Genomic DNA, 12,271 nt, shown 5'->3' on the forward strand with positions numbered 1-12,271 from the left:
AACTGAGAAGAGAAAGTACTTGCTTGTGGGCCTCTGCCCACTGGTTTGGAGGAAGGTCTGGCAATCCACTTAGGGTTGGCAGTGAGTGGAAGTGGAATCTGTATCCCTGGGATACAATGTTTAAGACCCATCAGTCCTGGGCAATGTATTCCCAGTTTTTTTTGCATGCAGGAGGGCGGGTTTTCCTCCTAGAGGTGCAAGTTATTGGGCATGGCTGGGGAGGATGAAGGACAAGTCATTGTGAACTTTTTCCATAAGGGGGTGGCTTACCACTCTCTGTTTTTGAGGTGGGAGCACTCCATTGTTTAGATCTGTGCATACCCTGCGTGTAGTCTTTGTGGTCTGTTGCCCCTGGGTTTGGACTGAGAAGGCCTGGGAGGGACTGGAAAGGCCCAATTTTTGAAGGCCAATGCCTACTGAATCTGGGTGGCTGCACTTGTAAGAAAGCTTTAACAGTTTACATAGATTTAGCTTTTTCCTCCATCTTTTTAAGAACTTCTGCTTCTGTGCCAAACAAAAATTCTTGGTTTAATGGAGCATCTAGTAATTTTGCTTTGACATGGTCTGGCAAGATTTGTTTCTTCAGCCAAGCATAACTTCTCAGAACAGACACAGTGATAGCAGCCCTGCAAGATGCTTCTAAGGCATTGAAACCACATTGCAAAGTATGTTTACCAACTTGGTTTGCAGAATGCATTAACTCTTTATTTTCTGCACAGTCAGGAATCAACAACATTTTTTGTTTAATTAGTTCCATAATATGCTGCTGGTACTTCAACATGCGAAACTAGCAATTTAAAGCCCTCATGGCAAGAGTTGCAGAGGTATATACCTTCTTACCCCATCTTTCTAAAGCCAGAGAATCCCTGTCGGAAGGGGTAGGGTTTTTGGCTGTAGTAGCCTTAATACCTTTAAGTCTTTGGGAAATGGTCTCTGGAGCCGCAGTAGGATTTTTAAAGAGAAATTTGTGAGAGTCAGGTACTCTATAGTACCTGTCAGGCTTTCTAGGAGCTGGTGGTAAAGTATCAGGGGTAAGACTTGATTCCATGAAGACATTATCTACAATATCCAAGACAGGGGGTACAGCTATAGGCCTGTAATGAGGCAAGACTAAAAATTCCTTGAGTCTTTTTTTGGACTGAGAGTAATCCTGGCATTCCCAGCAGAAATGCTCTCTTAGGGTATGCAAGGTTTCACCGAAAGAAAAGTCCTCTGGAGGGGAGGCAGAGGGAATGGAATCTTCTGCATCTGAATCCTCATAGGTGGATAAGGGTATGTCCTTGTAATCAGAGGGGTCAGAGTCATTGGACTCATGGTCTGTAGAATCAGAAGGAAAATCAGTTCTTTGTCTTTAAGAGGGGGAAGGCTGGCTTCCCCTAATCTTCCCCTAATTAAAGTAAAAAAGTCTTCAGCCATTCTAAGCATTTGTTTCTGAGGCATGGGAGCTTGAGAATGTGCTTTGGTCGTTGGTTTCCTAGGCATAGTGCAAACTCTGGGCCTGAGAAATTCAGTAGTTTTAGCCAAAAACGAAGTAGTCGGTTTAATACGAACATCGAAAGGTCTGAATACACCCTCAGAAGCCGGTGCCTGCACAGCAGCACTGGACCCATCCAAGGTAGAGACATCCGCAGGTTCCATAGTCGAAGAAGCATCTCACGGCATACCAGACTCAGAATGGGTCTCAGTAGAGGCCTGTGAATCTGTAGAAGCGGGTATCAGGAGCTGCGAAAATGCCTCACTGAGTACCAGTGGACTGGCAACTAGCTTAACAGAAGCATCATCGGCAGTTTTTGACCTATGCGGTCTGTCTCTGTCTTTATCCTTACGTTTTTTCAGAAGATCGGTAGTCGGATGGCTTAACGAAGCCATTTCAGAATACGGAGAACGACAGCAAAAGAATTTAGCAACAAAGATAGCCCGACGATGAATAGTTCGGGCATTGAACAAGGCACAAAACTGACAGTGAGGAACATCATGGTCTGAGCCTAAACAGGTAATGCAGTAAGAATGAAAATATCTATGAGGTGTTTGCTTTCCACAGGCAAGACAATTGTTAACTTTTTCTGACATCAGTTAGAGAAAGAAAAAAGGATCCCCAACGGGGTACTTAGCTTTAGAAGACATCAGGTTTGAAACTCGAAAAATGAAAATTTCAGGTAGCGGCCGACCAGCACTTGCAAACTGCTTCGGGCTCCCACGCGGCAAGAAAAGCTGATGTAATAGCTTCAGCTGCATGTTTTATACCCCTGACGACCTGACATCATGGAAGAGGTGACAGTATCCGATGCAGAAATTCCAAGACACTGATATTTGGGCCGACTGAGGGCTACCTGCAGGCAGATAACCCAAGTGTGATGACTGCAACAGTGAAATATGAAGAACATCAGGGAATAGTTTTGCCAGAATCTTGTTGCTACATTCCTGACTATCGTAGTTGTGGGGATGCATAACACCATGATACGTAGTGGTTAGTTCTGCTGGAATAAAACTGTCTTCTTCCACTGTATTTTTTTTTTAACAAAAAAGACAGAAATTACATGAGACTGGTTTTGCGTCATTACTGCAAACTTGTCCTTGGATGATTCCGCATGTGTTATAACGGACTTCTCCTCTTATTTGACAGCAAAGGACTTTTGACAAAGTATGCAGTTTGCCATGTGATAAATCAATTTTCGACAACCATGAAAAATCCTCTGTGACCCACTCTTGCTTGAAAACCCACAGCCTTCACTTCTTTCTCTTCAGGGTGTTTGTTTTATGTGAATCAGAATTATCCAAATCCGATGATTTGGATTTGTTACTATTATTAAAGTGTTCGCTAAATTTTGAACACAACACTATAATTAATGGGTGCTAGCATCTAGCAACGAGTAGACAAATGTTTTTGCCACCTAAGTCATTATGGGCTGAGTAAGCATATAAATTACTCTCAGTCATCAACAAGCTTCAATAGCTTCTTTACTACTTCCATACAAACACTAGCAAGCCATTTATCCCCTGATGCTTCCCAACTGATCTTAAGTAACACCAACAACGTCATTCCTTCCCTTCAACTTCAACCCATACCCACCTCCTACATACAATCTCTCTTACAAAAACTTAAACCCACTACCCCCTCAGCAGATAAGCTTCCTGCTGAATTCCTTCAGGTAGCAGCAAAAGCTATAGCCTACCCTGTTTCGATCCTAATAAACAGATCCATAAAAGAAAGTGATTTTCCAGCAATCTGGAAGATATCACACATCATACCCTTACATAAAGGAGGCAAATCCACTGACCTCTCTAACTACCGCCCAATAGCACTGTTATCTCCACTAGCTAAAATCATGGAAAAATGTATACACAAACAACTACTTAACCATCTCCTTCAAAATAACCTACTAGCAAACACTCAACATGGATTTAGACCCTCACATAGTACGACCACTGCACTACTTTCCTTTACTAACACAATAAACTGTAACCGTAATAATAACAAACTAACTGCTTCTCTTTTCCTAGACCTGTCAAAAGCCTTCGACATGGTCAACCATAAACTTCTCCTACACATACTAAACTCACTTGCCTTGGATTTTTCCTCCTTAACGTGGTTCTCATCCTACCTTGAAAACCGACAACAAGCAGTACTCTGGAAAAATTCTCTGTCTGCTCTACTACCTATCTCCTTAGGAGTACCTCAAGGATCAATATTAGGCCCACTCTTATTCTCTATCTTTATTAATGATCTTCAATCATCTATCCATAACACTACCTGCATACAATATGCAGATGATTCTACCATCATCTGTACAGCTCCCACCCAATCTGAACTCCAGTCACTCACACAATCTACCTTTTCAACCGTTGAACAATGGTTCTCAAAAAGATGTCTCCTTCTCAACTCCAAGAAAACAAAACTATTACTATTCTCACCTACCCACAAATCTCCTCAACTAAATTTTACTATTACTGCAGCTGACAATTCTCTTATCTCCCCAGACTCTACTACCAAACTGCTTGGTGTTACTATTGATAATAATCTTAACTATGATTGTCATATCAATAACACTATAAAAGCAGTAAATAAAAAGATAGGTTCACTGTACAGAATAAAACCCTTCCTTACTCCAGAAGCACGGACCACCTTAGCTCAATCACATCTTATCTCCACCCTACTGTATGCTTCCTCTATTTACACCAATCTCTCTAAAGGTAACCTGAAAAACTAACTACATCCTATCATAATATAGCCCGTTTTGCCACAGCATCCCAGTACAGAACTCACCACTGTAATAACTTAAAACAATTACAATGATTAGAACTACCTAACAAGCTTATCTATCAACAACTCTTAATTACACATAACATTCTTTATCAACCAACAAAAACACCAGCTCTCAGTAACCTCCTTACTCCCTACAAAAACTTGAAACAGTTGCGATCTGCCGAAAAGATACAAGTCACCACAACTAGAATTACAAATTCAGCAGGTAACTGTCTATTTTCAAACTCCATAGGGAAAATATGGAATAACCTCCCCCCACACATTACCTCACTAGACTCCTTTCAACTTTTCAAAAAACAACTTCTATTACATCTTAACAACTTCTGGCTCTGCTCCTGTACCAATCCAGACTAAATGACTTCTTCGCTCTTCAGCCATACCTCCCTACGTAAAAATCACTATCTTTCCCTGCTATTTCAAATGACTAAATTACTGTACTGTTCTAAAAAAAAAATATGAATATATAGCTTAGGCTATTTGTTTTTTTACCTGTTCTTTTTCGCTGTATTTTCTACTTCACTAAAATGTATGCATTGTTGCTTAAATGTTTAACCTTGTTTTAATTGTGGAGCTTTTCTCTCCGGGCCTCCACTGAAAATGGAAATTATCCAGCTGGACTAGCCCGGTCAACAAATGTAAAATAAAATAAAAAATAAAATAAAATAAAAATAAAGATATGACAATGTCCTGGTCCTGTAATAAAATGGGAAGACAGGCTAAACCACACACGCGCATGCGGTCACACCAACTTTCAACTTGCGCAATACACAACAAATCTCAGTATTACATTTCATGGATGAGGGGAAAGTAAAAGAGAATAGCTCAGCAAATACCAGGAAGGGACCTGCTTTTCACCATACTAACCCACGACTGTACTGCCAAGCACAGCTCAAACCATATCATCAAATTTGCAGATGATAGGACAGTTGTGGGCTTCATTAAGAATGATGACGAGACAGCCTGCAGATAGGAGGTGAATCAGTTCATAAGTTGGTGTTATAGCAATAATCAATCTTGCACTAAATGTCAACAAGTACACAAATGCATGGATCTCGCCATACCCAAAAGAACCAAGACACTTTCCTCCAAAAAAGAAAGCCAATATGGTGGTCCCCTACCATAAACAAACTCTACATCAGAAGGAGGAAACTGATGCAGAATAAGATGAAGTCCCAAGACTGGAAAAACTCCCTTATCAGCCTCAACAAAAAGTTGAGATCCCTTATCAAATCCTCTAAAGCTAGCTTTGAAAACAGAATTGCAGAAGATAGTAAGTAAAGACAACCACAAGGCCTTCTATAGTTATGTAAAGAATCTTCATGGCAATACCCAGATTTGCTCTGAGCTACCGCAAATGGTACCTCCTATACAGAGAGAACAGATATTGCCAATATACTGGCCGACAGATTCAGTGCCAACTTTACCCCCCCCCCCAAAGGACCAATCACAATACCAGTAGATTGCCAGGCATCCAGTATTACTGCTGCACATGTTAAAACAGCACTGTCCAAAGCCAAGAATACAGCTTTCTGGGACTTGACAATATCCCTGGCTGTGTTCTACATGAACTACAGAATGAACTGGCACTTCACTTGTGTGCCCTGTTCAATCACAGCCTCACCTCAGATTTTGTCCCTACCAAATGGCGCACTGCTACAATCATCCCTCTCCACAAAGGAGGAGCGACTACAGACCCTGGGAACTATCGCCCCATTAGCCTGATGAGTCTGATATGCAAAGCTATGGAATGCATCATCATGGACCTAATAAACAAGGATATAGGGAATCTCCAAACTCTGGATCCCACACAGTTTGGTTTTGTGAAGGGTAGTTCATGCCTGCTTAACTTGGTCAACTTCTTTGAGTCAGTTCCCAATGCTGTTGATGAAGGCAAGGTGGTTCATACAGCCTACCTTGATCTGGCCAAGGCGTTTGATACCATTTTCCATTCAGGAATCATAGAAAAACTCACTAAGCTACGCATCAACCCCCTATATCACTAGGTTGGTTGAAAACTGGCTCACAGATAGAACCCACAGTGTGAAAGTAGCGGACTCCAAGTCAGACTGCCAACCAGTCACGAGTGGAGTCTCACAGGGTTCGGTCCTGGGTCCTCTCCTGTTTGGTATCTACTTCTCTGAAGTCCAGGCCAACAAAGTGTCTCTGGCTGACAAAGTTTGCAGATGATTGCAAGTTGGGAGCTATTATTAACTCCCCAAATGATGTTGACATCCTACAGAAAGGCCTCACTGAGACCAACGACTGGTGTCAGAACCATTGCCTTTAGCTTAATGCCAAAAAATGTGTCGTCATCCCCTTTGGGAAAAACCCGGATTACCATGAATTACCACATCGATGGTAGTCCACTGAACACAGAAGGTGTTATAAGAGATCTGGGAACACAGGTTGAAAATCAGCCTCTCTTTTGACCACCACATTGCCACTGTGGTCAGAAAGTCCTTCTATGTGGCACATTTCATTACTACGGGTTTTGCATCCAGGAAGAAAGAGGTCATTGTCTCCCCCTACTCTTTCCTCATTAGGCCAATCATCGAGTAAAATGCCCCATTAGATATGTACCTCACTAGACACCAGCAACAACTGGAGAGGCCACAAAAGTACCTCACATAGTGGAGCCTAGGCCTTAAACACTTGTCCTATATGGACAGACTCAAAAAACTCCAACTATTCTCTGTCTCATATTGCCTACTTAGAGGTGATCTTTGCTTGACATACAAAGCCATGTCTGATCCAGCTCTGTTAGAAATGTTACATCTAAAGAAATCCCAATCCCTCCACACCGCACACTCCAGTGACCTCAACCTCATTACCACAATCAAAAGAACATGCTGGATGGACAGGTTTATAACCCAGAAACTGCCCTTGCTATAGAATAGACTTCCCATACATGTCAAACAGAGCACCACACTGGCCCTCTTCAAGAGAAACCTTGATGAGTGGATGGGAAGTAGAAATTTCACCCTGGGGATCACTCCAGAGGCTCTACTCAACAGAGGCACTGGGAACTAAGGTTGGGTGGCATGATGTCAGGGTAATCCTATGGGCTAGGTTTGTAAAGGCTCCAAGGCCATTAGTCTAGTACACACACACCCATGAACTTATGAACCTATGTTCCAGAAATGTTTTACTTGTATCCAGGATACAATAGGCAAAGCTATGTACTTTTCTTTGCTAAATCACATTTGCTTAAGTTATTTTGAGTAATTGCTACCATTTCCTGCTTTTATTTGTGTATTTCACTGTATTTTTGTAAAAAAATAATATTCTGTCACACTTAATGCTGTACAACTGTCTTGAAATCACTGTCAACAAGGGATTTACAGTTAGTTGTTTAATTGGTTTGTGGTAGCATTACACTTGGGAGTCTCTTCAACTATGGTTTTACATTAGGAGGACTGGGCTTATTCAACTTGTAGCATGAAGTGTTTGCTTGGTCTATCTGAGTTGGGAAGCAAACAAAAGGTTTCACAGTCGTTCTACTGGCCAGAGGCCACATTAGTTAGTTTTCTGCTTTTTCCATGCTGTTATAAATTCTGCACTTTTGTGCAGTTAGCATTGCCCTGTACAATTGCAAATGCACAGAAATCAAAATTTCCTTACAGAATAGTCCCTAAAACTGTACTATTTAAAGTAGTAAATACAGAGCAAATACTTTCGACGCATTCCTCTCAACCTCTTAGCACAAGAAATCTGGACAAAGCCTAAAATAATGAGGGGACAAAGGCCCAAAACTAGGGACAGATTTTAAATATTGCTCTTCTAAACTTAGAAAATTGTGTGTTAGCATGCATTTTCTGAAGGGTGTGAAGTCTAAAACTGAAATGTATGTCATTGAGTTCAAGCTTCAGTGGTTTGCCAGAAAATCACAAACTTTATGAGAACAGATCAAAAATATGATGCAAAATCTGGGCATTCTGCAAAATTCTGGATAGTTGAAAGTTATGCTTGCAACTTGTTAAGCTTAGCGCAGTTAGTAGGGCGTCGAGTGGCAATACCTACAGATTTAGTAGAATTCAGTAGTGTGTAAACATTAAAGTTAGAATTTAGTACTGTTTATCACATTCTTCCACAATAAAGCATCCTTATTAATCTACAACAAAGCACCCATAATAGTCTTCTAACCCCAGTACACTACCCCCTTGTAGCTCACCAATCAAAGGTCTTGCCAACATGGATATGCAATTTCCTAAATTCTCTGTAGCCAGCTTGGTAGATATGGGCATCTTGAGACAATGTTGCAATTGTTGCATATTTACCAACAACCACTTAATCCTTAAACAGACACAGTATGTGACAGGCGTACTTACACAATGACACATGAGGCTATACTCTCACATACAAACATGCATCAGGTTGCGAAACCACATATACAACACCCAACTCACAAAGCACACAACACACACACACACATAGATTAACTTGTGCAGAGGCACTTAAAATTAATATTCCTAAACAATAAAGATCACCTAGACCACCCACTGGCAAAGCTATGCATCAGCAAGCCAAAAGGCACTCAGAAAAAAAACACCTGAAAACACACATACCGTCACACTCAGTGAAGCTCCAAAAACTAAGCCCCTAAGGAAAGTAAACACACTTCTCAGGGCTTTTGTCACAGGGGACTCCATTGTAAGACATACTGATGCTCCTCTAACTGGGCTGAACAAAGAGAAGAAAACAGTTATTTACCTGGAGCCCAGATCTGCCAAACCACTCACACACTGTCATTACACTGCAGTTCCCAGCATAGTTCCATCATAGTCCATGTAGGTGTAAACTATCCAAGATGTACCTCCCTGAACTATATAAAGAGAGACATTATGGAGCTCTCAGACTGTGCTTCTCAGAGGGTCTACTTCAGCAGACTGACAAATCAAAAGACTAAATCCCAAAATACTGAAAACTTAAAATACTGAAGGATGGAATTTGCTTCTTCTCCACTGTTGTGCAATCTTGGAGTTGGTATATATAATTAGCAGGGGGTGTGGGGGCGCAGCTCCCCCCCCACATGAGGAGTGCAGGGGGGCTTTCCCTCCGCGTTAAAAATATTTTCAGTATTTTGAGTTTTCAGTACATTGGGATTCGGTCTTTTGCTTTGTCAGTTTTCTGAAGTAGATCTGTTCCAGACTGGTATGATCCTAGCATTGAGCAGCACATTACAATCACCAAAGATGATGCCACAATATGAGCAAAATATTTTAACAACTGGTTTTCTTTCTGGCATCATTCTAAGGGGATCCAACATTTGTCAGCTTGGGAGGACATGGTTAACAGATCATGTTGCTTTGGCTTTCAAACACTGGCTAAAATGTAACCACCTCCACAGTGCCTTTTCAAGGCTATGCCAAATTGAGAAGCCTACTTACATAGTAAAATCAACTCAACTAAAACTCAAATTGTTACTGTTCAATGCCAGGAACCTAAATAAAAAAATACACTCACTCCCAAGCCCTCCTCACACTCAGAAATGCAGACATCAATGCAGTTACCAAGACATGGTTTAAAGTGGCAGAGAGTACCCGAGCAGTGAAAGGTTTCAGTGTCTTCCACACTTTTAGACCAGTAGCTGAACAGACACATGCACAACTGGAATGTCCACAAAGGTTCCTTACAAAAAAATATACATGGAGTAAATAGAATGCCTTATGCTGATCACCTCAAAGCTCTGTCTCTTTACTCAGTATCATACAGACTTCTGAGAGGTGATCTTTGCATGGCATACAAGGCATCCATGGGCCCAGTTTTCATGAATCTTTTGCACATCCACAAAACAAACAGCATCAGGAGTACTAGATCAAAATACCTAAATTTTGCTTGCAATATAAACAGGACACGTTAGAGAGACTGATATGTTTTCTCAGAGAATTCCCATTCTCTGGAACATCCATGTGAAGCAGAGTTCCTCCCTAATCCTATTTAAGAGCAATTTGCACCAATGGATGGGTAATTGTAAATTCACCCGTGGTCTGGCGCCTATGTCTCTGATGGATCCCTTATATGAATCAAATCTGTGGGTTACATTTGGGTTGCATGGCTAGGCTTATAAGAGCCTTAGTGGTTGTTAGCATAGTATATACCTATAAACCTATAAAAAACACATTGCACATAAAAATAAATGTAACTCTTTAGATGCAAAAAAAGCTCTTGTTAAATTTAACAGGGACCTCTGGACCCAGATCAAGTCAACCAAAGCCAGATGTGAAGTAAAAATTGCCACCCAGGCAAAGGACAGCCATAACGCCTTCTTTAACTTTGTTAGAAATCTTAGAAACAGTGCCCAGTACTGTGGATAGCTAATAGTACATGATAACACATATTTGCACCCAGAAGCCTCTAAGAAAACCCTCACCAGTCTAAAAACTGATGCCTTACAGGAAAAAAAAATAACTAGCCGTGTCCCTGTTAAAGTACCACATTCTCCAAAAGAATATAGTGGTAGAAACATCCTTTCCAGTATCACCCAACAAAAAGGTGGTTAAAAATGAAAATAGAACTCTCAAACTGCTTCTTGTCTGAAAAATTGTCTTTATTTGTAAATAATGCTTTACAGGCAGAGGAGCCTGCAAAGATTAAGGCAGGAGCTTTTTTTTGAATGGACTTGAGTTTGGTTTCCAAGCACAGCTTGCTGCACTTATTTTTAATTTTTTTGGGGGTAGATTTGTTATCTTTCATTGGATGCAACTGAAACAAAACTGTTTATTCTCTGAAAACAGATAAAACTTGTTTGGCAAGGCAGCAGTCTAGACCAGGCCCCCCCAGTGATAATCCACCCCCCAGCAATGGCACTACCCCTGAGGGCGGACATATCTCGAAGAAAGCCCCCTCTCTGAACAATTCAAATGAGTACATGTTTCTACAAGCTTTAGCACATTATCCAAGTAGTGCTCATCTGTCTGTAAAGTACTATCTATGAATAAAGAGATGTCTTCAGATACGAATCAGTTTTGCGAGTCTTACTTTCGTTTTTAACCTCTGTTGTGTGATACTGGAAAGGATCTTTCCACCACTATAGTCTTTTGGAGAATGTGGTACTTCAACACTGCTATTTTTTCCCCCTGTAAGCCATGAGTTTTCAGACCAGTGGGGATTTTCACAGAGGTTTCTGAATTGGTTCCCCAACCACAGGAAGGGTATTTACCTAAAAGGTTTGGTTTGGAAGGCACTATTTGTTTGGTTTTCCTTTTATACTTGGACACAGATGACATAGCCAATCTACTAGCAGATAATTTTGGCTCTGCCTTCATCCTTCCTCCACTCTACATTCTCAGATACCATAGCCACATCTACACCCTCCCCAACTTCCATAAACGAGTCCTAAAGGCACTATCCAAGGCCAAGAATACTGCTTCTATGACATACCGGACTGCTTCTTCATCAACCTAAAACAGGAATTGTCAGACCCCATAACGAGGCTATTCAATTTCAGACTCCAAACAGCCTTTGTGACAAATTACTGTAGGACAGCAATTGTATTCTCCTTACATAAAGGTTGGGTATCAACTGACTAAGAAATCATAGATCCATAAGTCTGACCAGCCTCATCTGTAAGGTTATGGAAAGAATCATTATGGAGTTAATAAATAAGGACATAGCTAACCTAACAATTCTAAGCCCAAGCCTGGTCAGATTTGTTAAGGGCAGATCCAAATCCTTTCTACTTAACCTGTTTGACTTTGAGAAGGTTACTGAAATAACGGATTTGGGCAAATCAGTACACATTACATATCTACACCTTGCAAAGGCATTCAACACCATCCTACACTCCGGTATCATAAAGTATTTCAGCTAAATGTTAATCCCAATGTAATTCACTGTATAGCAAATTAGCTCACAATAAAAACCCAGAAAATTAGGGTGGACTGTTCTACCTCCTCCAAAAGACATGTCAAGTGGTGTACTCCAGGGTTCAGTCCTTGGGCCACTCTTCTTGGCATATACTTTTCTGAAGTCAAAGCTACTGTCAGGAGTTTATGGCTGACTTAGTCT

The sequence above is a fragment of the Protopterus annectens genome, chromosome 2.part1 (assembly GCF_019279795.1).
Source record: "Protopterus annectens isolate FY-2018-M chromosome 2.part1, PAN1.0, whole genome shotgun sequence".
Classification (NCBI taxonomy): Eukaryota; Metazoa; Chordata; order Ceratodontiformes; family Protopteridae; genus Protopterus; species Protopterus annectens.